The following is a 6,491-nucleotide window of genomic DNA, read 5'->3' as shown; positions in this document are numbered from 1 at the left end:
CGCCAACAGTACAATATCATTCTGTTCACTGTTTCCCTATGTACCGTATTTTACATCTACTTATTTTATAAAGCCACAAAACAGTATTAACATTCTTGCACTAAATAGTCATGTGTCTTTAAAGAAGCTAATAAGAAATGATTGATGACTCTACCCATATACAGCTGATACTCCATTATTCGTGGTAATATTCTGTCAAGTTGCTATCGAGTGAGTGAGTGAATACTGAGCTTTCGTTCCTACGGCAGATACGGGGTTAGGTTCCTGCGAGACTCTGGTCACAACATTTTCGTCCAGTCATCAATAGCTAACCTTGTTTTATGTGGGTTTATGTTTAAAGACACCTTAGTTCATACGTATTGTTGATTCGTTAACATTGACTATGGCCAACAGTGCTGTGACTCATGCCTGAACAGAGCTTACCCCCACACATATGTTCTCATGGCATAGCCCACTTGCACTTAGGAACACCAGACAGCTCTTGAGTGCTACACTTAAGGGGCCATTTGAAATGGCAAAATCCCCGAGAAAAAGCAAAGACGTGAAAAACGTGGCGGTAAATAAAACGTACAAAGATCGTTTGTTTGTACGTTGAGAGCTGAAACAAGAAAGCAGAGAGTCACCACAGCTGGGAACATGCATATCAGGCAACTCACACTTTCTGCCACTCTGCACGTGTCCCTGAAGGACTGCAAAGGAGCCGCGGGGGTTTGCTTTTCGATCACACGTAAATTTTAGTGAATGGGTCAATTCACATGCATGAATTCTACGAATAGTAAGGACTGACTCGACTTACCATTTCTGGTGTTCTTTGTTCCTTTCTATACTATTTAGTTTCTATCTGGTTTCCCTTATTTTTAGGCTGAAGAAACTTCTTCAACATTCTTTTAAAATACAGCTGTTTTGACTATGAATTCTCTCATATTTTGTTTACCTGAAATGTCTTTATTTTGCCTTCACATTGAAAGAATATTTTTACTAGATGCAGAGTTCTAGGTAGACATTCTTTTGTCTCCTGATCCCTATTGTTCCACAAGAGAAGTCATTTATAAATAGTATCATTGTTCCCCTGTATATCATGTGTCACATCTCTCTGGCTGCCTTGAAGACATTTTTTTTTTTATTCTGTTTGGTTTCCAGAAGTGGAACTATGATGACCTACTTATGGTTTTCTTTTTTTTTAATTTTTAATGTTTATTTACTTTTGAGAGAGACGCAGTGTGAGCACAGGAGAGGCAGAGAGAGAGGGAGACACAGAATGTGAGGCAGGCTCCAGGCTCCGAGCTGTCAGCATAGAACCTGACGTGGGGCTTGAACTCACCAACTATGAGATCGTGACCTGAGCTGAAGTTGGACACGAACCTGAACCACCCAGGTGCCCCTGGTTTTCTTTATATTTAGCCTACTGAAGGTTCATGGAGTTTCTTGGATGTGTAAGGTAATGGTTTTCACCAAATATTATAAAGTCAACAATTACTTCATATATTTTTCCAGTCCTTTTTTTAAAAATCCCCTTTAGGGGCGCCTGGGTGGCACAGTCGGTTAAGCGTCCGACTTCAGCCAGGTCACGATCTCGCGGTCCGCCAGTTCGAGCCCCGCGTCGGGCTCTGGGCTGATGGCTCAGAGCCTGGAGCCTGTTTCGGATTCTGTGTCTCCCTCTCTCTCTGCCCCTCCCCCGTTCATGCTCTGTCTCTCTCTGTCCCAAAAATAAATAAACGTTGAAAAAAAAAATTAAAAAAAAAAATCCCCTTTAGGGGTGGCAATTACACATATTTTCAAGTATTTTCTATTTTCCCATATGTTTCTGAGAACTTCTTGAGTTTTTCCCCAATTTTTTTTCTGTTTCAAGTTTCTAGTGACTTGTATGTTTCTAATCTGCTACTTAGTCTGTCCAGTAAATTTTTCTTTCACAGGTTATTTTTAAAGTTCTAGAATTTGGGGCGCCTGGGTGGCGCAGTCGGTTGAGCGTCCGACTTCAGCCAGGTCACGATCTCGCGGTCCGTGAGTTCGAGCCCCGGGTCGGGCTCTGGGCTGATGGCTCAGAGCCTGGAGCCTGCTTCCGATTCTGTGTCTCCCTCTCTCTCTGCATCTCCCCCGTTCATGCTCTGTCTCTCTCTGTCCCAAAAATAAATAAACGTTGAAAAAAAAATTTTTTTTTAAAAAAATAAATAAAGTTCTAGAATTTAATTTTGGTTCTTTTCTTATGGTTCCTGTTTTTCCGTTGGTATTCCTCTTCCATTCACCAATTATAACCATTTTTTACTTTACATTCCTGACCATATAATTAATTACTGCTTCAAAGTCTGTGTTTATTAATAACAACATAACTATGTATGCTCTTAGTCTATTGATTGAGTTTTCTCCTGACTATGAATCACACTGCATTGCCCTTCCCTTGTCCAGTAATTGTTTATTGTGTACGGAACATTGTAGATGCTGCAGAAACTCTGGATTCTGGTATATTCCTTGGATGAGATGATTTTTGCTGTACCAGGTGATCTAATTTCTTACTAATTTACTTGAACTTGTGGATGTTTTGTTTTATCCTTTGTTAGTGTGGGTCACTTTTAGTTTTTCTTTTAGTCTTTGGATGGAGCCTTAGTTCTGGGAAATCGTCGTTTAAAGCATTGCCCTTAGAAATCAGCAGAAATCTGAGATGTCTACCAATCCTCTGTAACTTGATGGGGTTCAAACTCTGAACTCCACTGCTCCTCAGGTAGGTCACAGCTGAAATCTCTGCTCAAGTTTTTCATCTTTCCATCCTTTGCTTTCTCTTGAGGGTCTTGGCAACACCACTCCCCCCTCACATGTACGTAATTCAGACGACATTAGGATTTGGGGGGAGTTTACATGTAAATTGGGGCACTCCTCTTCCTGTAGATCCTTCCTTTTAAACATCCTCCTCTCCCTAAATTTGTAGCTACCCTGGAACCCCCCAAATCCTTCCCTCTGATACTTCAGGCTGAAAGGCTGGATGTTTTTGTTTGAGTTCTAGGCAACCTACATTGAGCATACTGGGGTAGTCCTCAGGGGAAAAACTATATAAACATAGCTCTCACCCAGCGCATTTTCTTTCATTCAAGGGTTGACTCCATTCCAATTTCTGCCTGCTTTTGATCATTCTCCGGTGCCAACAGAAACATCATCCGTTGCCTTTTTGTTTTGTTTTGTTCTATTTGTCCCAGTTTCATCATTGTTTTCTGCATGAAATTTAATCAGATAAAAGCCATTTCACAGTTACAAGAATTGAAACTTGCATCAATTCTGCCTTTAATCCATTTGTTTAATGAAAGACTTCCAACCTGTGGTCTGAGTCTGCCAATGCGGTATGGGCAGCCCCGTGGAGAAATGAGGGAGTGGAATGTTTGGAGACCCTCCATAGATGGCTGGAGAAGGCATTTTCTGAACAGGAATGCAAATTGAGTAACAAATATTCAAGGAGAGAACCAAGATTTCCTCTTGGCAAAGTGTTCGTGTGAAGTTGTTCCGTGAGACAGCAAAATGATTCTGCATAACTCTGGGGTGACCGGTGTGGGTCCTGGTAGGGTGTAAGTTTGATGGAAGTCTACAGATTGGTTTGTTTTCTCCCTTTCGTCTTGGTTTTGAGCAGCGTTGGTGTGGAGAAAATGGGGGTTGGAATAACAAAATCAAGCTTACTTCAGTGGTTCGATTGTCTCTGAAACTCTTCCCATTCTATGTGTTGTTTCTCGCACCTGAGAACCTGACATCAAGTTATGTGCAATTTGAGCTATCTGCCGTCACCCGCGTTCCCCCAGGAGCATACCTGGAGACGGGATTTGGGTACGTACGGTTTGTTTGCAAGGTGATCCCAGGAAGCAGTGGTAAAGACAAGAAGTGGAAATACGAGGCAGGGAAGAGAGGGAAGGGAATATGGGCACATTCATGAGTTTTGAACTGGGCACAACTCACAGTGGTTAATCCCACTGGAAACCCTGGCGAACCTCTCCACAACATCCTAACCTAAGGGATGAGGAAGCTGGTGTCCTGACTCTTCAACTCCCATTTGTCATTTAGCTGTTCCCAGTGCTCTGCACTCTGGCCTGCTGTGTGCTCAGATTCCCGTAGAGAATCACTGGAGACCACAGTAGAAAGCGGTAGGTCCTGAAATGATGAGCGTCGAGATCCAGGCAGAGCACCAAAGCATCTGTTACTCTACCGACTACGAACTGGCTATTCACTGGCCCACCACCTTAGGATATGCACAGCAACCATCTCCCATCAAGTTAGAATGTTATGAAAGAACTCCGGGTTAAGCAGGTCCGAAAGGGAGGTAAGTTGAGTGAACAGGAGGCCCAGATTCCTATGTCATCGATTCCCGCTGCAGAGACTACTTTCCCTCGATCTATATCTATGGCCTCCAAGATGACTGGTTTACTGAAAACAAAACAAAACAAAACAAAACAAATGTCTGGATCCGGGTCACAGATTTCTCTGCACAGTGTGCTGCCACCAATGTGAAATGAACAGCTGTGGTGTGCCAGCTCTGATCAGGCACATTCTGGAAAGATACCCGATAAAGGCCAATCTTCCGCAACGGCAAAGCTTGGGGCAGTTGTCCGTCCACTTTGATTGGACCGAGCGATCGGCAATTTGGATACATCCTGGTTCACGTGCAGTAGAGAAGTGTCTGGCCAGCTGGTCAGGAATCAGAAGGTATAGAATTGGAAGACTGGCAACAAAACGTCTGGGGAAAAGGTATTGGGTGAGTACAGTGTGGAAACATACTTTTGTTGCATGTGCATGCAAAGCAAAGGCCGTGCACCGCAGGGAAGGCTCTCGATAATCCTGTGGGCAAGATGACACATTCTACAGATGACGGTCAGATGTACAAAGTGCCCATGAGGACACAGACAAAGGCTGTGTATTGGCTCACCAATATGGTCTGAGGACCTAAGCTTCCAACGGCAAAGGCCAGTGTTGAGCCCTGCTTTGGTGCCTTTCTCCCGGGTGACCAGATAGCCACTTGGTGACAGACCATCTGCACTGATCTCCTTCCAGTAGGAAGAAGGCGGTGATTTGTCCACACTAGGATAGTTACACATGTGCCTTCTCTTCTGTCAATGCTTGCGCCAGTACCGAAACCCATGGACTTGTTAAATGCCTTATTCTCAGTCACTGTGTGCCACACAGCGTTGCTGCCGAAGGAAGAACCTATTTCACAGCAAGATAAGTGTGCCCATGGATGCACGCCCATGGAATTTACGAGTCTTACCATGTATCACATTACACGGAAGCCATTGGTCAGATCGATGGGGAAATGGCTTGCTGAAGAGTTGATTATACTGCCAGTTGGGAGAGAGAACTCTGAAAACCTGATGTTAAAGACACTTTCAAGAAACGACCGATGTCTGGTGCCATTAGTCTCATAGCCTGAATGCAGGGGTCTGTGAATTAACACCCCAGATGATCAACTTGCAGATATTTGTTTCCATCCTTGACACTTGATGCTTAATTCCCAGCAGAGGAATGCTTCCCACAAGGTGCACAGCTATGGTTCCGTTAAGTAGCAAGTTTAGTCCACCGCCTGGCCATTTGGGGCTCCTCATGCCATTGAATGAATGGACAACGAAGGCTGCTATTCTGTCCGCTGAAGTGACAGATCTTGATTTTTTTTTTAGGGTTGCAGCTACATAAAAGTGACATTCCAGGTCATGCTTCACCCTTGGGATTCTCTGGAGAAGCCACTTCTCAGTTTCACGCTCAGTAGAAAACTCTACCAATCAAATAAGGGCAGGGCCACTCAATATTCAGACCCTTCAGGAACAAAGGCTCACAGCATCACATGAGGTCGGTTTGGGATCTGACTGAAGACAGAGGGAGCGTGGAATGGTAGTGAAGAGGAAAGTTATAAACATCAACAGTGACTAGTTACAGAAATGTACCTGCTTTCCTGCCTGGACACAAGTAATACATCCATGAAGAAACGGATATGGGCTTTTTAGCCATGTGTACGTTTTGCATAAACTTCTAACAATCTCTACCAGGCTTTCTAGGGACAATGGGTCTTATCTTCCTTAATGATCACGGTGGACGTGAATTTGGGCATGGCTCCTTCCAAAATCAGCATCGCTTGGCTTTAAGACATGTTTTGACGCCTACCACGGACCGAGGCACCTGCGACGTTCTGGGATTTCCTTTCCTCTCCAGATAGGGAGATACGGCTCCAGTGTCGCTAGAAACGTGTCTCAGCTTACGTTCTGCTCCCTGGTCAATAGCCATGCCTCTCCTGAAACCAGAGTACAAGCAATCTATGATTCTAAGTCCTTCAAAATGGCAACGAGCATGGTCCCTACAGTCCCCAGCCATGCCCTCCCCCATTTTCTGAGAGCAACAACAAGAGTTGAAAACTTGGGTTTTGTGAAGTTTTCCAGCATTCTGTAGAATGCAGAGAGCTGGAAGGCCGAGTGCCTGCGGAGGGACAGAGCAGAGTCCGGCAGAAGATAAGAAAGGACAGGGGACACCGCTGTCAG

This window comes from Lynx rufus, unplaced genomic scaffold (assembly GCF_022079265.1).
Source record: "Lynx rufus isolate CCGP_SWC_20201006 ecotype Redwood Valley unplaced genomic scaffold, mLynRuf1.p SCAF_27, whole genome shotgun sequence".
NCBI lineage: Eukaryota > Metazoa > Chordata > Mammalia > Carnivora > Felidae > Lynx > Lynx rufus.
The sequence above is the reverse complement of the archived record's forward strand: the minus strand, read 5'-3'. Positions refer to the sequence as shown.